Source organism: Schistocerca nitens, chromosome 2, assembly GCF_023898315.1.
Source record: "Schistocerca nitens isolate TAMUIC-IGC-003100 chromosome 2, iqSchNite1.1, whole genome shotgun sequence".
In the NCBI taxonomy this organism is placed as follows: Eukaryota; Metazoa; Arthropoda; class Insecta; order Orthoptera; family Acrididae; genus Schistocerca; species Schistocerca nitens.
Window position 1 is genome coordinate 1,118,560,161 of NC_064615.1, and position 26,200 is coordinate 1,118,586,360.

General features: G+C 38.1%; 1 protein-coding gene across 1 annotated transcript in view; it reads left to right on the forward strand.

Annotated features, from left to right (window-relative positions):
* The first annotated feature begins 891 nt into the window (after positions 1–891).
* The window catches only part of LOC126234805 (Down syndrome cell adhesion molecule-like protein Dscam2), a 222,741-nt gene continuing 197,432 nt past the window's right edge, over positions 892–26,200 (forward strand). Inside the window, exon 1 of the mRNA XM_049943552.1 lies at positions 892–903. The gene's annotated coding sequence lies outside the window, so the exon portion shown is untranslated. The remainder of the gene's footprint in view (positions 904–26,200) is intronic.

Here is a 26,200-nt window from a genome sequence, read left to right on the forward strand (position 1 = left end):
TTACTTACCAAACATAACAGGTCATGATATTTTACAGTAAAATCAAACAGCGGAAACTCCTGGTTGGAATATCAACATTGGTAGGAAAAGGATAGATTGCTCACACACATTCACATTCACACAAGCAAGCACAGGTGAACCCCACCTCTGGCAGCTTGGACTGGTCCAGTACAAGCTGCAGAAGATGTTGGCCATGTGTGCTTGATTGTGTGAACATGTGTGTGTTTGCTTTTGTGAAGAAGAAGTCTTTTGTCGAAAGCAAAATCTGTAATGTCTTTTCATTGTGCCTGTCTGTGACTTCACATGTATTTTTTCACAGTAACTATTTGGTAATCGACATCTGATAAACAATTGTTTTGTCATTCAACAACCTATACATCTTTCTTTTAATTTTTGTTCCTACAAACACAATTTTTAAGAAATCTCATTTGGTGTGTAACAGATATTTCATATCTTTTAAATTTTTCAATTTTGATGTACTAGGTACTAAATGATGTTCACTCTTACTGTATTTTGTTCTTTATACAATTTTGTTTTTCCAGTGGGAAAGCTGTAACAGAGGACTCCCACGTAAAAATTAATGATGAGTATTCACTGTTTGTTAGCTCAGTGCAAACAACGGACTCTGGGAACTACACATGCTCAGCCGAAAACATGTTTGGGAAGGATGAAATAACATACTCGGTAAAAGTTCAGGGTAGCTATCATGCTTTGATCTATTGTTGAGCAACAAAAACGTTAAAGTTGACAGTAATGGTTTAAGTTTTAACTCTGAAGTTTATTATTATTAATCATAATTTTTATAAATTTATGATATTCATTACAGTATTTACTTTTCTGTTTCTTACATGCTCAACAGACAACAGAGACAGAGGAAGTAAGTAAAATAGATCCTTGTGTATGGTAAGTTAAGTACTCTTTTGTTGTAGTTATACAGTTTTCAGAGCTTTGTTGCTTTTTGTGTAGATGAATTGCCAAAATTTCATTTTGTTGGTAGCTGATAAAATGATTACTTGCACGGGTAGCACTAAGTATCTATGAGTGGATGATTTGTCTGATGTAGCAGTTATTTTGTTTATGGGCACTGCATTGAGCTATGATAAAAAAAAATCAAAGAACAATGTTAGGTAACTGAATTTCATCGCTTATGTGTAAATTAACCAACTTAACTAACACACACCACTTGCCAGTGTACTGCAGTGCTTGAAGGTATCACTGGACTGCCCAACTGCAACCTGCTAACAGTGTGAGCCATGCATTGATGGCACTACTGCTGCTTCATGGTCAGCACTGGCTATGACTGCTAGCTATTAGGTAGCAATTGTGACATCAGTGCAAGGGGAAGGGGGTGGGGGTGGGGGGTGGAGTGTGTGTGTGTGTGTGTGTGTGTGTGTGTGTGTGTGTGAGAGGGACTTTTTTTATAAATTCCCAAAATTTGAGCATTTTAAATTGCTTTAGTCAAATTCCCAGGCAAATGACCATTTATAAATGTCCTGCCCACTAAACACATGCCTGGCACAAATCCCTAAGTGCCTTCTGCTGTGAGTATCAAAACCCTTCTTGCAGTAGATCCTGAGAATAGCCTTTACATACAGACAGAAAAACATGTGGGGGACTGTGATGTATCTTAGCTCAGCCAGTTGGACCAAATATTTATAAATTATGTACAGAAACCTACCTTGTGGATCAGGTCACCTATTACTGAGGACCTTATCAAAATCCATGCAATAGTTCCTAAGCACAGCCTTCAAATATAAGTGGAAGAAAGCAGTGGGGAAATTTAATTTGCAACATCTATAGAAGAAGAATCTATGTATATAAGCCCTGGTAATAATAATTTCACATGGCTCAATGTACAGGTGCAAGCCTTTCAGTTGGATGTCACTCCGGTGGCTTGCATCTCCCATGCTAGTTATCCAATCGGTAAAAGGTGATCCACAATTGAACATGGAATGGGGAATATGTTTCATTTTGGGTGAATCTCCACACCATTGAGAGTTGATAAAGATAAAAGTACATGTTCCAGCCAGGATTCAATTCCGTGATCTTCCAGTTACTGGACACGTGCCATGCAGCTAGGCCACCAAGCCTGACATTCAGCTAGACCACCAAGCGTGACATCGATGCTGCTTCAAGAAAGGAGACAAAATTTTTAACATGGAGTCTGAGCCAACTTCACTTCTGATGAATGTCCAACTGTGGAGAGGTAAATGCTTGGTAAAAAGACAAGAGTGAAAAATCTATGGTCTGACCAAAATTCGATCCTGCGACCTTTAGGTTTTCAGGGAGGTGCTTTTCTGCTAGATCACTGGGCCTGACTCTGATTCTGCTCAAGCATCCCTGCTCTCTGGAGTTGCTGTGACATTTGCACTGGACAGCAGTGTCATTGTTCTCACATTGTCAGTGCCCTTTTTTGTCATGGTTCAGCGAATTTCCACAAAATATTGATAAATTATGTAGACAAACATTCCTCATTAATCATTGTATCTGTTAGTGAAAACCGGATCAAAATCCCTATGGTAGTTACTGAAACACACTGACAAAAATGACCAGGGAACTTCAGTTTATATATATTGAGAGAAGAGAAGGTGTGTGTGTGTGTGGGGGGGGGGGGGGGGTGAGCCCTGAAAAACTTTACAACTGGTGTAAACTCACCAGAAAACTTAGAAAACTGTGCCTATTTCATCAAGATCCAACACTGTGGAGGATAGCCAAAGACAGACTATATTAAAATCTGGCAAAGATTGAAACAATTTAGAAAATTGCTGGCTTATTTTCGTTTTGTGGCATCTTTACAGTTTTATGAAGATTGGCTCATTTCTGATCCCACAACAAGCAGCATGTAGGATAGGAAGAAAACTGCACATTTTTATAGACAGTTTGGTGTAACATGTAGAAGATGTGTATGAAAGAAATCATATTATAGGAACAATCTTTATAGACCATCTGGCAACCTGCCCTGACTTCACGTGGGTTGCAGTAAATATCTACAGCTGGATGACTTATCTGATGTTACAGTAATTCTATTTAGAAGCCACTCTTATATCTGTGATTAAATCAGAGAACAACATTAAGTAACAGAATGTTAACTCCAAATTATAGCAGTGATCACAGTTGTACAGAAAGTCGAATGAAACTTGTTGCTTTCAGCCTCTAGAAGAAACTCTTAAAACAAAATTGTTTATGTTTTAACTTTGGCCCAGAGAATTTTTCTATATATTCTTTGTACACTACATTGATATCCTCATCAGGATTAGGGGCAAAAATGAAACACTGCATTGTGATGTCACTTGTGATAGGGCCACATACAACTGAATATGAATATGTGAAGAACACCTCATGCTTAGTTCAGTTCCTACAGTGTCCATTGTCTGACCCTGTGCTTTATTAATTGTTGTATCAAAGATGAGCTCAGTGGGGAACTTAAGTCATTTGAATTATAATGGCAAGTCTGTGAGTATCATTGGTATTCTTGGTATTAAAAACGGTTTGACCCTTTACTCAGCCAGTTAATATTGTGCCCTCGATCAAAATATTTTTGAGATTGGTTATTCGGTGCCTCATTCCATTGCAATCGATCTAAATATTTTTGAGATTGGTTATTAGGTGTCGTATTACTTGAAGGTAGCAGAATAGCTCTTTTCTGAAACTAATAAAGTGCTATAGTTAACCTGTTGTGAATATACAGGTAGAATCTTTCATTTAATTCTGAAACACTTGGTACTGAAACAAAGACATCATTAAAGTTTATTTTACTGTTAGTTGCTTGAAATTTTTTAATTACCTCTTTTGAGCAATTTATTAGAAAAATGTACATTGTGTCGTCTCTAAGATAGGACTTTCATATTAGTTAAGTTCCAGTTTTATTAAATGCAGCCATAGGTATGACAATTTTAGAGATGCCTTGACTTCATCTGCTCTTGTTCTGCTTCAGATTACTGGTTATATTCTACAAAGGTCGGTAGAGAAAAAAAATGGTGCAGCCCCCACTAAAGCTATTGTTACAGGAATCTCGCTTCAATGGATATTTTATGGGACATTGAAACCTCGTCACCAACAATTGAAGTTCAATCATGCATCAATTTACTTTGCTTGGAAATATTATAAATGCTGTAGGTGTCATTGTGGTAAAAATTCAAGGGAATTGGAATTTGGAATGAGCAGTTTTGACTGTCTTCTAATAGTGTGGGAGCAGTGTCAGACAATGCCATGTTGAGTGTAATATTTCAGCAGCAACCAGGCACCTGTAAAAGTACTAGATTGATTTAAAATGTCTTTCTAGTGTCTCCAGGCATGTCTAAAAATAACATTTATCATAATTATTGTTGATTGCTGACATTATGAAGTTCTAAAATCTTCTTGTCCCCCACAGGCATTCATACAACACTTATAGTGATAATTTTGTAAAAGTTGTTAATGATCCATTTTAAATAAAACTTCATCAGACATATTTTGGTCATAATCTGTATTATCTGATGCAGTTCTTGCAGTATGTTTTGAGCCAAGCTTTCATGATGATTTCCCCAAAGGAACATTAATAACTACACAAAATGAAATAATAATAATAGCATATAGATGTCTGACAAGGAAATTGTCACATCCAAAATGACAAAACCTCCCTTGAAATATTTTTTATACAGGACGAGTACACCGAGTACACACAGTGTCAGAATTGTAGCTGTGAAAACACATTGCAAGTATTTTTTTTAAATGTTAAAATTTGCCAAATTCAAAACTTGTCAAGCAATCGGAGGAATTTATACGCTTGCTGTATCTGTAGCAGACAGCACATTTTCAACATGGCAGCCATTATCTTTGGTTGTCAGCACATTGGCAAACAAGTACAGCACAGCATGATTATAATTTGTAAAGCGAATTTCAGTTTCTGTTGATAGTTTCTCAAGCACAACTGTTACAGTTACTGTTTGCTCAAATTTATAACTCATTTAATGTTCATAATAATTAACAGTTGTCTTTGTAGTATTCCTAAGTGTTAACATTGGAGATAAAACTGAGTTAATTTTCTTCCTGATTTCTTGGTGTATGTTTGCTAAGAGTATCTATCTCTGTGCTGGTCCCAGAGTTTCACAATGATATGGAATCCCGTTAGTTCTTTAATTTTTCAGAAATGAAAAATATGAAAATCTTGGTATGTAATCGAAACAACTATTTCTCCTGAAGATCTACATATGTATGTATGTGTTGGTAGACCTACATTGACGTTACATATTACTTAATTTCTTGGACATTCATTCAGTGATTTCATTAGGAAGTGTGGAAACATTAGAAGAAACAGGAAATAATTTGGATGGTTCTGTGAATTGTGTTTTGAATGTTGATTGTTGTGCTAAATAAAGTCTAGAATAAAAACGGAGTACCTTCCAAGCCCAAAGAAAACATTTGCTGTAATAGCTTCCAGTTAGAAAGAAAAGGCTATGAATTTTTTTGATGAATGGAAAAAGTGCTTAAACTTAATCAGTGTGCAAAGTCAGTTTAATTTTGCAAAATCTGAATGTGAAGTGTGGAAATGGGAGAAAGATTTAGAGAAAGTATGAAATATGTCCCAAAATGAAATTTGCAAAACAGTGAAAGAAAATGTATTAAAAAGATTTAGAGCTCCTAGTGAAAGTCAGTGCACTGTTACCAAAGGAGATCTCTGACTTGGGCACTCTGAATTGCAAGTGAGATGAACATTGCTGATTTCCAGGCTTCTTCATCCTGGTTAAAGTCAGAAAATTGTACAAAAATAAAGTTGCAAAATTACAAATTGGTACTTGTTACCCTCTAAAACGTTGTGTATAAAACCGGTCAGTCATGTTTACGGCAAACCATAGTTTATCGTTTCAAGCGAGAAAAAGACAACGTGGCTTCTGCAGTCGATGAGTGCTGTGAGACATTTCTGTTCAACAATTCCACTGATAAGTATCGGGGCTACTGTTTCCACAGTTTTATCTCTGTCTTCAGGAACATCAAGGATTAGGATTAATAACTAGCAAAAAGAACTGTTTAATTGCAGAAGTCTTGTAGCTGATGTAGCAAAATCTGGAAAAGCAGGAAAGAATAATTTTCAATGAAATATCCAAAACATCTTGTTACTATCTCCAGAAAATAATTTAGTGCTTCTGTTAGACTCTTGTCCTGTACATAATTACACCTACATCTTTAGGAGGATGACAAAAAGACAGTTAATTTAATTTGCATTTCATCTGGAACTAATACTGTGATTCAGTCTCATGATAAAAAAATTACTGAATGGTAAAACGTTTTTCAGACAATTGTCATACAGTATAATTTTCAGTAGCTATTTGTCATTTCAAATTTATCAGAAAATCCGTATTAAAGCTCAGCTGGTTGAACATTGCAAGCTTGCATCACCATATGTTACAAATTAGATTGAGTATGCCTGGCATGTAGCACAATATGTACAATAATGTCCACTACTATTTCTTGCTCCATTCCAGTTCTCTGTAAATGAAATTAGTAGTTATTGTAAAGCCCCTGAAATCAACTTTTGTTTTTTTGTCATTCAGTAGACACTTCATATTTTTGTGATGACTACAGGGAGGAAAGAAGGAACAGTTACATCATTAGAATATACATTATTCAAAAATTATCATAAGAACTGTGCTATAGGAATTTTTATAAAATATTTAATGTCAAAAAATTAAAGTCCCAATTTATGGAAGTTATCTGTAATGTAATATCATACACTGCTTTGATCTTACTTCTTCTGCTAGTCATTTGTGTAACAATTAAATCTCTGCCACAACCTAGCTACCAATATGAACTGTAAATTATTTGTTATGGTTTAAGAAGTAAGAAATAAAACAGATTAAAGAAACTTAATGTTGTGCCTTTGAATGATGCTCCAAATCTTGCACAGAAAATGAGGATCTGATTTTGAATGTGCATTGTCTTCTCTGACCTTTGAAGGATTTATAATGTGAACAGTACTAAGTCCCATCACAGGACAGGCAAGTAATGTACTTATATTCTACAGTGCATAATGAAGTTTTTTGTGACCTGTGTGCCTAATGTTCCATAAATAAGGGAAACAACCTGATCGTTATCATATGAATATTTACTGTGTACAACAGTGACAAAAATGTAACAGAAATTGTAATAAGTAGAAATTGTGCTGTAGTTAGCATAAATATTGTATACTGGAATTGTAAGAATGAATATAGACTGCGAAATAAAAATGGTCACCAGCTCCAGAATGAGCCAAAGCTAAATTTGGTAAATCACTGTAATGACTTTTAAGTTGTGCAAATACTGGGCAAGAATGATAATGTGACAGCTGAACAAAATGCACACATGTGACCTTGGATGTGGGAAACACATCTAAGAAGAATGCTTAAGACATTCATGTGGAATCCAGTGACTACCAACACTTAATTGTATTGTATTATGTAATTCACAGTAATGCTGTCTACTTAGATGCCTCCATAATCAGGACCAAAATTAATTACTGTCCTTTACTGATTACTTTTCAACTGATGCCATAAAAAACTTTCATTCATGGCAACAACTATCTCTCAGTACTAATATTATGTTAACATATGCTCACAATATCATGTACAGAACACAACATAAAATTGTAAAGTTACTTTGACTGCAAAAGAGCCAGCATACTTCTGTAATAGAAATATGAACTGCATTTAAATCTGTGTTACTTTGAACTGATTGTCTGCAGTAGTAGTGCAACACTTTATGAAACACTATGGTTACTACTGCTTTTTATCACAATTATTACTTGATTGAAAATCAGCTATAAATTTAACTGAACACGTATACTTTCAAGTATTTCATTCACTTGCGATTTTCTCAGGAGTTATGGTGAGGAGCTTCATGTCTGTTGTACTTCACATTAAGAATTCTGCCACTGAATAGAAGCAGTGATCTAATAAGAATGCCCTTAAGGATTTGTGAAACAGAGAAAATGAAGAAATAACTTTAATTTTATGTAGCAGACTATTGTATATTTGTATTATGCTGTTTGTACTGGAGGTTTTAATAACTGTTGTCCTTACTGACTGAACATGGAATTTGTCTTTTTGCCTGGTATTATCTTAAGGTACATTACAGTTTTTATTTATCTCTTTGATATTTTTCCTCATATGCTTACAATTTTCTAGAATAAAAAGACAAGGGAGAGAAAGGATGGAAGTCTTCTGAAAGAGGGGCCTACATGAGTCAGCCTGTTTTGAGCTCTTTTTTTGGGTCAGAAAGATTATTGAGCTAGCTGCTGTGCTACCCTAGAATATAATTTCATACTGTGGAACTGGGCAAAGTATGCAATTCTAACAGTGTGGAAGCTTGTCTTGTGTGCAAGAAAGCATAGGTAGTTACATACTCTTTTCAGTGTAGTAATCATTTTTGTTATATGTGTCTCTCACTTAAAATCATTTTGAAGACATATACCTAATAATTTGGTTTCCAGTGATGGTGTAATTCCACTGGCATTTATTGTCACAGAAGTGTTGCAGGCTTCCCCTTCCAAACAGAAATTAAACACAGTTGTTTTGGAACTGTTTATTATTAGTTTATTCCCTCCAGACCAGTCATTTAGCTGGTCTGTACCTTTATTTATGTTTCCTTGAAGCTGTGTCTGTGTTCCCCCTGTAAGAATGATGCTTGTGTCATCTGCAAACAAAATATTTAGTTGCAATTCTATGCTTACATTTAGGTCATTTAAATATAGAAGGAAGAGAATAGGCCCGAGAATGGATCTACATCTACATCTACATCCATACTCCGCAAGCCACCTGACAATGTATGGCGGAGGGTACCTTGAGTACCTCTATCATTTCTCCTTTCTATTCTAGTCTCGTATTGTTCATGGAAAGAAAGATTGTCTGTATGCCTCTGTGTGGGCTCTAATCTCTCTGATTTTATCCTCATGGTCTCTTCGTGAGATATACGTAGGAGGGAGCAATATACTGCTGGACTCTTCGGTGAAGGTATGTTCTCTAAACTTTAACAAAAGCCTGTACCGAGCTACCGAGCATTTCTCCTGCAGAGTCTTCCACTGGAGTTTATCTGTCATCTCCATAATGCTTTCGCGATTACTAAATGATCCTGTAACGAAGCGCGCTGCTCTCCGTTGGATCTTCTCTATCTCTTCCATCAACCCTATCTGGTATGGATCCCACACTGATGAGCAATATTGAAGCAGTGGGTGAACTAGTGTACTGTAACCTACTTCCTTTGTTTTCGGATTGCATTTCCTTAGGATTCTTGCAATGAATCTCTGTCTGGCATCTGCTTTACCGACGATCAACTTTATATAATCATTCCATTTTAAATCACTCCTAATGACTACTCCCAGATGATTTATAGAATTAACTGCTTCCAGTTGCTGGCCTGCTATATTGTAGCTAAATGATAAAGGACCTTTCTTTCTATGTATTCACAGCACATTACACTTGTCTACTTTGAGATTCAATTGCCATTCCCTGCATCATGCATCAATTAGGTGCAGATCCTCCTGCATTTCAGTACAATTTTCCATTGTTACAGCCTCTCGATGTACCACAGCACCATCCGCAAAAAGCCCCAGTGAACTTCCTTGAGGGACTCCAGTTTTGATTATTCCTGCATCTGAAAGATATGTTCTAGTGCTATAATTTAGTTCATGTGTTATTACTACTTTTCGTTTCTGATTTGTCAGGTATGACAAGAATCATTTTAATGGGGTGCCTGTAATGCTTCACTTTTGGAGTTTTTCCAACAGGATTCTGTGGTTCAAAATATTTGCTTAGATCTAAGAAAATGCCATTAGCATTTTGTTTATTATCAAGTGCTTCTAGAGCATTTTGTAACAAATTATATATGGCACTGGTCGTAGATTTATTTTTCCGAATACCACGTTGGGCATCAGCGAGGATTTTCTTCTTATCCAGAAATTCCATTAATCTATTATACATGATTCTTTGGTAAAAACAGATAATAATAATGAGACTGGTCTATAGTGTTCCAAATTTGCTTTCTTATGAATAGGAATCATTTTGGCAATTTTAACACAATCAGGTAAGGTTCCAGTTGAGAATCATGAGTTTATTATCTCTACAATGGGTGATTCAACATTTATGATACATTCCTTTATGATGAAGTCTGGAATAGTATTAATTCCTGAGGAAATTTTATGAAGGTTTTTGTTGTGTGTATGATTGCATTTGAGGATGTTTCATAGAGATAGCTTGAGTGGAGGAAAGGATTTATTTTATTCTGTTGGTTAATTGGGTTACCTTTCTTATTATTAATTATTAGATTTTGTGTATTGTTTTCATAGTACTGCCTGAAGAGATGCGCAATCTGCTGCGGGTCAGTAATTCTCTTGTTGTCACAGTTCAGTGTGATATTTTCCTTTGTACTATTTCCTTCATGCTTTATTACTTTCCAGATTGCTTTGCTTTTATTTTCTGACTCTGATATAAACTTATCATTGGCCATTATTTTTGCTAGACGTATGACTTTTCTATACACCTGAATATTTTTTGTGATATAACTGTTACAGAGAGGGGATATGTTGTAGTTTTTCCTGTTGTTATCCATGAGTTTGCTTTTAGATTTGTGATCCTTACCACCTTTGTTTTGAACTATTTGTTGGTGTCTGAGAAACTTCTTCCCACCTTTCTCTTGATAACTAGTACTAAATATGTCTATGGGGGATTGTTTGGGGGAAGAGACCAAACAGCGAGGTCATCGGTCTCATTGGATTAGGGAAGGATGGGGAAGGAAGTCGGCTGTACCCTTCCAAAGGAACCATCCCGGCATTTGCCTGGAGCGATTTAGGGAAATCATGGAAAACCTAAATCAGGATGGTTGGACGCGGGATCGAACCGTCGTCCTCCCGAACGTGAAAATATTTCTATGCGTCCTGTGTTAAAACTTATTGCAGTCACAGTTCTTTTATGGTTTTGTACGAGTAGTAAACAGTCTGAGAGAGTTACAACTTGAGCTTCATGATCACAAAAATTTGTATTTACACATTTTGCTGTATAGGGTGTGTTAACAAATATTTGGTTCACAGCACAGACAGAAGTTTTTGTAAGTCTTGTTGGGGCTGTAATTTTTAGTTTTAAATTGAAAGTATCTGTTAGGTTGAGCAACAGTTATTTTCCCCTACTTGTTGCAAGAAAGTCAGTGTTGAAATCACACACAGTACTATTGATTTCTTGCCTACATGTATCCTATTTAGTAATGTTTCAAGTTTCTTGATAAATACTTCAAAGTTCCCATCCGGAGAGGGATAGATGCACATGACAGCAGTATTTGCACCACTGATTTCTACAACTGTTGCTTCAAAGTCTCTCTCAGTATTGAGGTACTGAAAACTATCAATAGTTTTGAATTTCAACCCACTTTTAATTGAAACAGCAGTATCTCCTTTTTTGTATTTTCTTCTACCGAAGTAGTTGGCAAGTGTGTAGCCTGGTGTTACAAATGAAGCAATCTGATCTGCCTTTAACCAATGTTCGGAGAAATATAGATCACTGACAAAATGCAGTTTAGTGTTTAGCAAAATCTCAATGTCTGAAACCTCGTTTGTGGCTGACTGGACATTCTGGTGGTATACGGAGAGATACTTGTCACTGCAATTTATTTGTCTACTGGATTTTAAATTAGCACCCAAATTTCCTAAGGGCATTATTATTACATCACTTTCCTCAGTTTTGTTTGGTGGGATTCTGTTCATAAAAAATCACCGCTACAGGTGCTGGAGACTTATTTTGTCTCTTTGACTTCCAAATGTTTCTGCTCCTATGATGTTCATCCGTATGGCTGCCTCTTTAGTGGTGCTGTTGTTGGCTTCTTGCACCCCATCATTTCTGCAGACTTTGCGCAGACTTCTTGGCTGTTTCCATTTGATGGTTTTCTGTCTCATCTGGCACAGATATTGGTCCACTTCCAGCCTTGAGAGATGTCACTTCTGTTACCACACACTTCTTACTTATAGAAATAGACACAACACATTTGTCGTTGAGGGGTATGGCTACTGAGATACTATGCTTCAGATGTAATTTTTGATCTACTGATTCTAAAATCTTGCAAATAATGAATTTCTTTCCCACTCTGTTGAGATGGAGGTTGTGATTTCTGTGGAATCTTCTTCCAAGTTCACTTATATCTATGAATGTTGCATTTTATAATTGTCTCCAGATATTTTGAACCTCTTTGTTTGCTTTCTATACTTCTTCATTTACACAGGACCAGTTTGGTAAGTCACAGCAATGTGCAAGTGAAAAAATGATCACATCTGTGTTTCTGAAATCAAGCAATCTTCGGTTAAGAGAAATCATGAGTTCCTTCATATTGTTCATTAATATGTCATGTGTTCCAGCAAGGAAAACAGAAAAATCATTTGTGCTCAGTTCCGATACTTTTTCAAAGGTTAGTGTAGTCACAGCTTTGACATTGGCACCTGGTTTCACAACGGGGTTGATTTTATAATTACGTCTGTTAATTTGGTGACTATCCCTGATCCTTGAGTATCTGTAAACAGATTAAATTTAACTGTGCTTGTTAAGGGAAGTTTACATGTTTCAAAAAAGCTATTGTGAACTGCTATGCTTTCTTCTATACTAGTGCCCTTGAACATTTTTCCTATGGGGACATCGATGTCCCAGTTTGTTTCCTTGAACTTGGCAGATTTTTACTGTTCACAGTCACTTTTTGTTCATTTTCTTTCCACAGTGTAGTATTTTCTTGTTTTAGGCCTATCTCTTTTGTACAGCCCTGTTTATCTCTACATGGTTCACTGTTAACTTCACCGCTACAGTCGTCATCTGCAAGTACTTCATATGAATTTTCATGCACTAAATTTAAACTGTTGACATGGTTTATCGCTTTCTGAATGCTGTTTTTGTTTGAAACTTTAGTCTAAATACTGGCTGGCTCTTCCTTTGTGATGAGTTGCTTGTGGTGTGATGTAAATGCATATTATGAGTTTCATTAATTTCAGTTGGCTCTTATTGGTTAGCAAGCAGTTTAAATATATTTGGGCCACACAGTATTCTTCATTAATTCTAAAATCTTCATGTGACCATGTACTGTGTCCATACATGTGCTCACTTATTTACATTTTGCCTTGCCACATGTTATATAACACCATTTTCAGCACAACTTTTATTTGGCACTTGTGTACCAACATACACGTCTGTACCACACCATAGATGCTTGACAATTCAACTCTGCTTTCACTTCTGTGACAGTGCATTTTGTACAAAAAATGTTATTGTTGCATGAAGAATATTCTTTGTGTTGCACATGATATAAATTTCCATGACATTGCCAGCGTGTTTACTACAGCAACATGACATAATTATTTATACTTATTCTCTCAACATACATTATATTTTCATGAACATTAATTACTGACAACATTCATAATGGTTTTAAACTCACGAAATCAAGTAGCTAAAAATATGTGAGGCACTGGATTGCAGTGTTACAGAATCCCTACTGAAAAATTCTTGTAACATTTCCACACTTCCAGGCATATATGATAGAAATGTCCTGAAGTTAGCATTTGATTCAATGAAAGCCTTTTTGACACTTAAATATCACACCAATGCAACATTATGTGCACAAAAAAGCTAGGCCTTGAAGAGATGAACTTTTTGATGCTTCATTTAAATATCTAGCAGCAGCTGGTCATGGAAGATTTCAATTTCTTAATCAAACCTGAGTACTTTCAAGCAATAAAAGGCTTAAAGAAATTTACTCCTCACACTGTTCAAATTGGTACCCCATTTGTCCATTTCTCACTCTTTGCTTCACTCCAAAATTTGACCAGAAACCATTGACAATGAGGCAGGTCCATGGGCAATAAGGCCTGTATGCATTGTAAGTGATACTGAGAGTGGCTGCTGTCATGGAGTCAGACTTACCCATGCTGGCAGGCCACATGCGACAAAAACAATAACTTAATCCTCTTTTAGTTACAAGCAAGAATGCTCGTCATTTCCATAAGAGAACGCAGGTACTCACAGTACCACTACAGCAAATAATACTACAGATGTGGTGTGCTAGAACTGAATATCCCAAAGTGCAGGTTATAACTTAAGGAGGACTTCCTCGTGGCCACACAGAAGAATGAACTACTGGGAAATCACCCAAGTAAACTGATTCTCAGGCCACAGAGAGCAAAAATAATATTCACTGATATGGCCTCAGTCTGGAGTCTGTGTATTGTAAATGTAGGGCTGAGAAGAGCTGAGATATCTTTTTGCATTGTTGACTATACCCAGTCATGCAAGACTTAAAAATGCTATGATCAGTGCCCCAAGGTCGCAAAGTTCTGGTCTGCAGATGTATAAGATTCTTAGTGCTTATCGTTTGTCCCAATTTAGGATGTGTATATATGTGTTGCATGTTATCTTCTTCTTTCATGACAAAGAAATTGTTCCCTGACTAACATACAGTGGCAGTTTGTGGAGATTTGTAGGAGGTTGACTGGAAGATAGACTACAAATTTAATTGCTAAATGGAAATCCATTTGTGTCTCTGTAAGAGCAGAGAAATGCCACTGACACGTTCAGTGAAGATACCCACATTGTCAGTGTTGAGACATGATCTGTTATTTCAGTGAATACTGATTGTTCATAAAATCTTTATTGATCAAAAGCACATACAAGAAATTTGACAAATAGTTTCCATAGTTACTGGTCATCTTCAGAGCTGTAAGCTATTTAAATGTATGTTTACAAGATAGTAACTGCATTCAACATTAGCAGTATTTACAAAAAAGAAATTTGACAAAATTATTGAACAGTGCATACCAAAATATACATGACAGTTTATACACCCAAAATATACACATGATCTGTCAAAACAAAAGACATAGAGAGTGACATAGAAACATCATAATGTAGGTTTACATATGCTGTGAATGACAAGAATTAGCATAGAGACTTTCCTTCCCATCCTGTCCAGTATGCCTCCCTGATCCAGGGTTATGGGAGACTTTTCCAAATTGTATTCCTATTTCAAAACCTCACTAGCACTTTTCCTTCATCCCTCTTCCTTCCCCTTCAACCCTTATGCCAGAAGGAGGAGCCACTGGCTCTGAAAGCTTGCAGACTGTAATACCTTTTTATATGTGTTTTCTTCCACCACTCATGAGTAGATTGTTTATCAATTCAGTTACTTATATTTTTAAGAAATAGTCTAAGAATTACTTGAGGAACATTACATTAAAAGTATATCTACAAAACTCATACTTGTAATGTGAGTAAATTGTAAGTACAGACAAACGATACAGCAACCCAGATGTTGTGTTGTAATGTGAGTAAATTGTAAGTACAGACAAACAATACAGCAACACAGATGTTGTGCCGTTCAGTGGCAAACACAATAGCTATTTTGTCTTCTGACAACGACTGTAAAAGTTGCCATGAAGTGGTCGTATACATACTGACCAATGCTGAATATCCAGGCTTGAAGGTGAAGAAAATACCAGAGGTGGCAACACAATATAGTACAATTTCCAGTAGTATAATACCTAGTATTCACTTAAGTATAAGATGAAAAACAGTTTGATTTTTGTAATAGAAGAAATAGATTAATATACCTAAAAACAAAGATGAAGTGACTTACCAAACGAAAGTGCTGGCACGTCGATAGACACACAAACAAACACATACACACAAAATTCAAGCTTTCGCAAAAAACTGTTGCCTCATCAGGAAAGAGGGAAGGAGAGGGAAAGACGAAAGGATGTGGGTTTTAAGGGAGAGGGTAAGGAGTCATGTGTGCGAGTGTATACCCGTCCTTTTTTCCCCCTAAGGTAAGTCTTTCCGCTCCCGGGATTGGAATGACTCCTTACCCTCTCCCTTAAAACCCACATCCTTTCGTCTTTCCCTCTCCTTCCCTCTTTCCTGATGAGGCAACAGTTTGTTGCGAAAGCTTGAATTTTGTGTGTATGTTTGTGTTTGTTTGTGTGTCTATCGACGTGCCAGCGCTTTCGTTTGGTAAGTCACATCATCTTTGTTTTTAGATATATTTTTCCCACGTGGAATGTTTCCCTCTATTAATTTATATCAAGAAATAGATTAAAATAGACAAGGTACTTAAATATTAATTTGAAGCTGTGTAGACAAAAGATCTTGCAGATGGCATAATTTTACAAGACTTTATTAAAACAGAAGCACTAATAGTATACTTACTTTTTCAAATAATTTTAATTGTGTGGGAAGAAATAGATTGCTACTTACGGTAAAGACAACACGTTAAGTTGCAGACAGACACAATTAAAAGACATTTACACATAAGATTTTGGCCACAGTTTTCATCAAAAAAAGAATGAGAGACATACACCATTCATTCACACAGGAAGCACAATTGATTCTGGTCCAAGCTGCCAGCTTTGCTGGTTATGTGTGCATGATGTTTGCTTACTTTGTGAATAAATGGCATATGTTTTGCTTTCTTTTTCTGACAAAGGATGTTGCTGAAAGCTTATGTGTAAGTGTCTTTCAGTTGTGCCTGTCTGCAACTTAACATTTCATCTTTGCAGTAAGTAGCAGTCTATCTTTTCCTACATTGTTGTTATTCTAATTGGGAGTTTCCATTGTACAAATCATTTCACATATGTACAGATAGCAGAAATCACATTAGAATTGATTGGCTTCAAGTTATGCAAAATTTAAAGTTGATCAGCGTGTGGTCATTACAAGAGTCAGTGTCAATATACATCATAATCATACCAGTAGTTACCAAAGTCACCTTTAGTGTACACAAGAGTATGCAGATCTTGTGGACATATGTATCACCTGCAAGCTTCCATTCCTGTATAGAACAGTGCTGCATGCGGATGATGTATGTGTCCAGATAATCTTTACACATTCACTAGTGCGCACGGAAGGTGACTATCAAATATAAATTTTTGTAGGTTATATCTGTTACAATAACATAGTAAACAAGAGCCTCTTGTTGCATACATTTTCACTATTGTAGGGACACTTACTGCCAATCTTTCATATTCTAGATTTCAGCTGTTACCGCTATCATGACAAACATCATTATTTATTTCTGTTATCAGAGTTTATATCAGTGATATTATGTACATTGACATTGCATACTGTGCAATCACACACACTGATCATTTTTAAATTTTAAATAATGTTAAGCCAATCAATCCTAATGTGATTTCTGTTATCTGAATGTAAGTAAAATGATATGTATATAGATTTGTACAAGTTGCTGTACCATTAGCCCTTCTGATTTAATAAAGCAGAAAAATAATACTCTGAAGGACAAAGAAGAAACACACCAATTTTGGGATCTCCTGGATCAAGTATTAATCAACATTCCTCCATCAAACAAAAATTCTCCTTGGTGCCTTCAGTGTTCAACTGGGGCAACCAAGAAGATGCAGATATATCATTGGAAAATGGCCAGCACATAAATGGACCAACAAAAATGGTCTAAGGTTAATTGAAACTTGCAGAAACCATTACCTGGTTTCAAAATCAACATGTTTTAAAAGGAAACCTCACAAATTAAACACCTGGAAACACCTTGATTTCCAAAAGGGCGAATGGCAACTGACCATGTATGCATGGATAAATTTCACCATTGTGAAATCTACAACGTCAAAGTTTTAGGGGGTGAAGACTCAGGGTCAGACCTCTATGTTGTGAAGATCCAAATAAAATCAACACCAATAGTAAAGAAAAGTTCTCAGAAAACAACTAGAAGAAAATTTGACCCAACCATCTTCACAAAAAATGAGGAATACACCAGGAAATCAGGTGAAGGATCTATCAACTATAATATGCTAGAAGAATTAACCACAAAATTAAAATCCATAGCAGAAAAGTTGGCCCCAATAAATCCCAGGAAGGAACGTGAGTTGTGGAATGAAGAATGTGACCAGGCATTAGAAAGAAGACACCAAGCTTGGATAAAGCAGCAAGTCCAAAAGTCTAAAGAATCACATCTAGAACTAACTAAGCAAAGAAAGTCAACCCATAAAATCATCAGACAGCCAAAACACAAACATCTTAAAAATACCCTAGAAAAGATGCAAGAGAACTTCCAGAAGAAACAGTCAAAAGATTCTTACAAAACCTTTGGGAGATATCTTAAAAATTTTGAGTCCCCAACATTGATGCTGAGAAATAAGTCAGGAAATTTGGTGCATAGTAATCAAGAAAATGCAGAGATTCTTTGCAGAGACTTTCAACAAACTTTTAAACTGTGATGACCCAATGGAAACATTTCAAGTAGACACTGAAGCACCCATTGTAACCACCCCTGACCTAATGTGTACTCCAACTACCAGTGAGGTACAGTTCGCAATCCAGTAACTAAAAAATTACAAGACTAAGCCTTAGTCCCACAGAAATATCAGTCCTTTCCAAAGGCCTCACCTTTGCCCAACTCCCAGATTCAACCATGCAGGACTAGTTAAAGACCTTCTCTCCTTCTCCTGGTCCCTACAGTGAAAACACTTATTCGCCACCAACCTGACCAATCAGACTCAACCAAAGACCAACATTGAACCTTGCCTAACTCAGTTCACTCCTCCATCCAACGGTGATCCACCCCCACTGCCTCCAAACCACCCCCTGTTAACTTTCCAGAATTTCTTATCCTCAAACCTTGCCTCACTATCATTCCCCAAATCGCATGTATGCTAATCTCACATCCACAGAAAGAACTGCAGTCCACCATCTAAAAACTGATCCCGATCTTATAATCCTACGTGCAGACAAAGGCTCCAGCACCATAGTTTTGAACCGCAAGGATTATGTGGCAGAAGGAGTCCGTCAGCTGTCAGATACTTCCACCTACTACAAACCATGCCACAGTGATCCCATTCCAGCAATCCAGCAGGATCTCCAGTCACTAATCAAATCCTTAGGCCCATCCCAGAACCTCTCCCCAGACTCCATCTCTCTATTTACCCCTACCACTTCCTGAACTCCCACCTTCTACATGCTTCCTAAAGTCCATAAACCCAACCACCCAGGATGCCCCATTGTGGCCAATTACTGTGCCCCCACTGAGAGAATCTCTGCTCTCGTAGACAAGCACCTTCAACATTTATCTGAAACCTATCCTCCTATATAAAAGATACCAACCAATTCCTCGACCGACTCTCATCACTTTCTCTCCCTTTACCACATGGTGCCCTGCCTATCACTATTGATGCCATCTCCCTGTACACTAACATTCCTAATGCCCATGGCCTTACTACTATCGAACACTACCTTTCCAGACGCCCTAGGGATTCCAAACCAAAAACCTCCATCCTAATCTCCATGACCAAGTATATCCTCACCCACAATTACTTCTCCTTTGAAGGCATTATCTGCAAAGAAATCTCTGGTACGGCTATGGGCACCTGCATGGCACCATCCTATTCTAACCTATTCATGCACCATCTAGAGGAATTCTTCCTAAAAACCCAGAATCCTAAACCCCTTACCTGGTTCAGATTCAATGATAACATCTTTGCTATCTGGATTGAAGGCGAGGACACCGTATTCACATTCCTCCAGAACATCAACAACTTTTCCCACATTTGTATCACCTGGTCCTACTCAACACAACAAGCCACCTTCCTAGATATTGACCTCCGCCTCAGAGATGGCTTCATCAGTACCTCCGTCCATATCAAACCTACTAACCACCAGCAAAACCTCCACTTTGACAGCTGCCACCCGTTTCATACCAAGAAGTCCCTTCCGTACAGCCTAGCCACCCGTGGTTGTCGCGTCTGCAGTGACGAGCAGTCCCTCTTTAAATATACAGAGGGTCTCACTGAAGCCTTCACTGACTGTAATTATCCTCCCATCCTTGTACAAAAACAAATCTCCCGTGTCTTATCTTTCCAGTCTCCCACCACCTTCCAAAATCCCACAGTCCGGCCACAGAAGAGCATTCCCCTCGTAACTCAGTACCATCCGGAACTGGAGCAACTGAATTACATTCTCCACCAGGGTTTTGATTACCTCGCGTCGTGCCCTGAAATGAGAAATGTCCTATCCACTATCCTTCCCACCCCTCCTACCGTGGTATTCTGCCATCCACCAAACCTACACAATATAATCGTCTATCCTTACACAACCCCTGCTCCCAATCCCTTACCTCATGGCTCATACCCATGTAATAGACTAGATGCAAGGCCTGTCCCATACATCCTCTTACCACCACCTACTCCAGTCCGGTCACTAACATTACCTATCACATCAAAGGCAGGGCTACCTGTGAAACCAGTCATGTCATCTAAAAGCTAAGCTGCAACCACTGTGATGCATTCTATGTAGGCATGACAACCAACAAGCTGTCTGTTCGCATGAATGGCCATTGACAAACTGTGGCCAAAAAACAAGTGGACCACCCTGTAGCTGAACACGCTGCCAAACTGATACCCCTTATCTCAGTGACTGCTTCACAGCCCGTGCCATATGGATCCTTCTCACCAACACCAGCTTTTCTGAATTGTGCAGGTGTGAACTTTCCCTGCAATAGATCTTATGTTCCCGTAACCCTCTTGGCCTCAACCTTTATTAGTCACTGTTCCCATTCCAGCACTACACAGCCGTCATTTCACCGCTACACCCAGACTTTTAATTTCTTTTATTTTTATTTCTCTCCTTTCCACTACTTACCCCCTCCCCCCTCCGCACCTTCTCTCCTACCCTCCGTCTAAACTGCGACACTTCACTGTCTGTCACTCCCACCCCCTCCCTGCCCCAGCTTCCACCTTACCCTCACCCAGTCGCCATTCCCATCATGCACTGGTGCTTCTGCTCGCAGTGTAGTTTTTGATCTCTGAGACTGCAGATGTGTGTGCAAGTTGCGCTTGTGTGTGTGTGTGTGTGTGTGTGTGTGTGTGTGTGTATGTGTGTGTGTGCGCGTGTGGGTATGTGTGTGTACTGCTGACAAAGGCCTTAATGGCCAGAAGCTATGATAGTGTGAATCTTTTTATTGTGCCTATCGCAGCTCAGCATCTCCACTATATGGTGAGTAGCAACTTTCCTTATCTCATATTGTTACATTCCTTACTGGATTTTCCATTGTTTGATCTCTCTTTTTTGTGTGTGATATGTCAAGTCACATATGGACATATATACGCAATATAAAAACAGTGGCTTAGAGAAACAAAAGCAAGATGTAACAGTTCATACAAAAACAAAAAGACACTAATCACAACAGTTACAGTCAGATGTTGTATATATTAGATTACTTTGCGAGGCACACTGAATATTTCAGATCACTGACCAGAGTAAGATCATAAAGGGCACTCTGCAGTAATGTGATTGATAGTTTGTCCATTGGAACCGCATTGACATTTGCCCATTGGAATCACATTGATATGCTTATGAATCTATCTTATCCAGTCTGTAGAATGGTTGTTGTACTTTTTCTGTTGAGGTTGGTTCATATTTTTAGGTATAAGTTGAAAAAAGTTTTTCTGTGATACAGTGCAGGTCATAGCACAAAATGTTGAGGGCTCTTCTCACAGCTTTTAGCGTGCTTTGGTGATATTAAAATTGTTGGAAATAGCTCTGTGTCTTTCAATAAGGAGAGACTCTAGAGAACTGTCTTTTTCCACAGCTTTGGGAACAAAGGACTACTTTGTAGTTTAGTATATTCCCTGAAAACAACATAATGTGTATTTTAGTCTATTCCCTGAAAACAACATAATGACACTGTAGTGTGTTCAGTGTGTCTCATTGGTGCTGAGCACAGGGAGCCGATAGGGTAGTCATAGACATCATCCATTGAAGCATAGTGGCTTCGTTTGAATCCACCTAACCTTAATTTTTTCTTAATTAACTAGTGGCTTCGGCTGAATCCACCTGCTCTCAGCCCTACAGAGTGCTGCTATCTTTGGGATTTTTTCTAAATAGGACCAGAGTCTGTTTCATTCTCATAAGAAAGTTTCCAGTATTGTTGTTTACTTCAGTTACAGTCACTGATGTTCAATTTACTCAAGCAAACAATTCTTATGCATATATAAAGTATGTTACTAGATACTCATGTTTGAAAATAGTGTGTAATATGTTGTTGTTGTTGTGGTCTTCAGTCCTGAGACTGGTTTGATGCAGCTCTTCATGCTACTCTATCCTGTGCAAGCTCCTTCATCTCCCAGTACCTACTGCAGCCTACATCCTTCTGAATCTGCTTAGTGTATTCATCTCTTGGTCTCACTCTACGATTTTTACCCTCCACGCTGCCCTCCAGTACTAAATTGGTGATCCCTTGATGCCTCAGAACATGTCCTACCAACCGATCCCTTCTTCTAGTCAAGTTGTGCCACAAACTCCTCCTCTCCCCAATTCTATTCAATACCTCATCATTAGTTATGTGATCTACCCATCTAATCTTCAGCATTCTTCTGCAGCACCACATTTTGAAAGCTTCTATTCTCTTCTTGTCCAAACTACTTGTGGTCCATGTTTCACTTCCATACATGGCTAGGCTCCATACAAATACATTCAGAAAAGACTTCCTGACACTTAAATCTATACGCGATGTTAACAAATTTCTCTTCTTCGGAAACGCTTTCCTTGCCATTGCCAGTCTACATTTTATATCCTCTCTACTTCGACCATCATCAGTTATTTTGCTTCCCAAATAGCAAAACTCCTTTACTACTTTAAATGTCTCATTTCCTAATCTAATTCCCTCAGCATCACTCGACTTAATTCGACTACATTCCATTATCCTTGTTTTGCTTTTGTTGATGTCCATCTTATATCCTCCTTTCAAGATACTGTCCATTCCATTCACTGCTCTTCTAAGTCCTTTGTTGTCTCTTACAGAATTACAATGTCATCGGCGAACCTCAGAGTTTTTATTTCTTCTCCATGGATTTTAATACCTACTCCGAATTTTTCTTTTGTTTCCTTTACTGCTTGCTCAATATACAGATTGAATAGTGTCGGGGAGAGGCTACAACCCTGTCTCCCTCCCTTCCCAACCACTGCTTCCCTTTCATGTCCCTCGACTCTTATAACTGCCATCTGATTTCTGTACAAATTGTAAATAGCCTTTTGCTCCCTGTATTTTATCCCTGCCACATTTAGAATTTGAAAGAGAGTATTCCAGTCAACATTGTCAAAAGCTTTCTCTACGTCTACAAATGCTAGAAACGTAGGTTTGCCTTTCCTTAATAATATTTCTTCTAAGATAAGTCGTAGGGTCAGTATTGCCTCATGTGTTCCAACATTTCTACAGAATCCAAACTGATCTCCCCCAATTTTGGCTTCTACCAGTTTTTCCATTCGTCTGTAAAGAATTCCCGTTAGTGCTTTGCAGCTGTGACTTATAAAACTGATAGTTCAGTAATTTTCACATCTGTCAACACCTGCTTTCTTTGGGACTGGAATTGTTAAATTCTTCTTGAAGTCTGAGAGAATTTCTCCTGTCTCATATATCTTACTCACCAGATGGTAGAGTTTTGTAAGGACTGGCTCTCCCAAGGCTGTCAGTAGTTCTAATGGAATGTTGTCTACTCCCGGGGCCTTGTTTCGATTTAGGTCTTTCAGTGCTCTGTCTAATTCTTCACGCAATATCATATCTCCCATTTCATCTTCATCTACCTCCTCTTCCATTTCCATAATATTGTCCTCAAGAACATTGCCCCTGTATAGACCCTCTATATACTCCCTCCACCTTCTGCCTTTCCTTCTTTGCTTAGAACTGGGTTTCCATCTGAGCTCTTGATATTCATGCAAGTGGTTCTCTTTTCTCCAAAGGTCTCTTTAATTTTCCTGTAGGCAGTATCTATCTTACCCCTTGCGAGATAAGCCTCTACATCCTTACATTTGTCCTCTAGCCATCCCTGCTTAGCCATTATGCAGTTCCTGTCAATCTCATTTTTGAGACGTTTTTATTCCTTTTTGCCTGCTTCACTTACTGCATTTTTATATTTTCTCCTTTCATCAATTAAATTCAGTATCTCTTCTGTTACCCAAGGATTTCTACTAGCCCTCGTCTTTTTACCTACTTGATCCTCTGCTGCCTTCACTATTTTTACTATTTCATTCCTCAAAGCTACCCATTCTTGTTCTTCTGTATTTCTTTCCCCCATTCATGTCAATTGTTCCCTTATGCTCTCCCTGAAACTCTGTACAACCTCTGGTTCTTTCTGTTTATCCAGGTCCCATCTCCTTAAATTCCCACATTTTTACAGTTTCTTCACTTTTAATCTGCAGTTCATTAACAATACATTGTGGTCAGAGTCCACATCTGCCTCTGGAAATCTCTTACAATTTAAAACCTGGTTCCTTAATCTCTGTCTTACCGTTACATAATCTATCTGAAACCTTCTAGTATCTCCAGGCCCCTTCCATGTATACAACCTTCTTTCATGATTCTTGAACCAAGTGTTAGCTTGGATTAAGTTATGCTCTGTGCAAAATTCTAACAGGCGGCTTCCTCTTTCAGTCATTACCCCCATTCCATATTCACCTACTGCATTTCACTCTCTTCCTTTTCCAGCTGCCGCATTGCAGTCACCCATGACTATTAAATTTTCATCTCCCTACACCATCTCAATAATTTCTTTTATCTCATCATACATTTGTTCAATCTCTTCGTGATCTGCGGAGCTAGTTGACATATAAACTTTTACTACTGTCGTAGGTATGGGCGTCGTATCTATCTTGTCGACAATAATGCACTCACTGTCCAGTTGTAGTAGCTTACTCATATTCCTATTTTTCTATTCATTATTAAACCTACTCCTGCATTACCCGTATTTGGTTTTGTATTTATAACCCTGTATTCACCTGACCAGAAGTCTTGTTCCTCCTGCCACCGAACTTCACTAATTCCCACTATTCCAACTTTAACCTATCCATTTCCCTTTTTAAATTTTCTAACCTACCTTCCCAATTAAGGGATCTGACATTCCACACTCCGATCCACAGGACGCCAGTTTTCTTCCTCCTATAATGACATCCTCCTGTGTAGTCCCCACCCAGAGATCCAAATGGGGGACTATTTTACCTCCGGAATATTTTACCCAAGAGGACGCCATCATCATTTAACTGTACAGTAAAGCTGCATGCCCTTGGGAAAAATTATGGCTGTAGTTTCCCTTTGCTTTCAGCCGTTCACAGTACCAGCACAGCAACACCATTTTGGCTAGTGTTTCAATGCCAGATCAGTCAATCATCCAGACTGTTGCCCCTGCAACTACTGGAAAGGCTGCTGCTCCTCTTCAGGAACCACACATTTGTCTGGTCTCTCAACAGATATCCCTCCGTTGTGGTTGCACCTACAGTACGGCTATTTGTATCGCTGAGGCACGCAAGCCTCCCCACCAACGGCGAGGTTCATTGGGGGGCCGGGGGGGGGGGGGTGTCACACTTGATAGAAAAGCAAAAAGGTCCTGGCCAAGATTATTTAGTTACTTCATTGATGTATTGGTTATAAATTCATTTATTTGTACACTGTGCAAAGCTGGTAGAAGTTTACGACTCAAAAATTAAGAAGGATTGTTGTAACTCGTGTAGTAGGTACTAGAAATGTGACTGGTTTACCAGGTCCATCATGTAGTAACTACCCCCTAAGAGATTCAAACCACAGGTGCCCATGTTGAAGAGGACGTCAGAAGCAAAATGCGTGCTCCAGCATGGGCCTCCAAAACGTTGTGCATACTGTAGCATGAAAAAGAACGTGGTAGATCCATATGGAGTTGCAAAACGTGTGATGTTAGCTTGTGCATGTCATCTGGCAGGAATTGTTTCATTTCATTCAGTAATTAGCTATTTTGAGTCTATTCAGGGTATGTTGTATGTTTTTTACATATTGTGGATATCGCTAAGTTTTGCCACAGTGGCTTCAAATGATGTCACACTCTAACTTCTATGGAAAGCTATGAAAAAATTAATAAGTTGTCTTTTCAAACAATGGAAAATCCAGGATGGAATTAACAATACTAGAGAAGGGAAGTTGCCACTTATCATATAGTAGAGATGCTGAGTCGTGATAGGCACAACAAAAAGACTCACACAGTTATAGCTTTCGGCCATTAAGGCCTTTGTCAACAATAGACACACAAACACACACACACACTCACACAAATGCAACTTGCACACATGTCTGCTGTCTCAGGCAACTAAAACCACACTGCGAGCAGTAGCACCAGTGCATGATGGGAGTGGCAGATGGGTGGTGTTAAGGAGGCTGGAGTGGGGAGTGGGAGGGATAGTATGGTGGGGCTGGC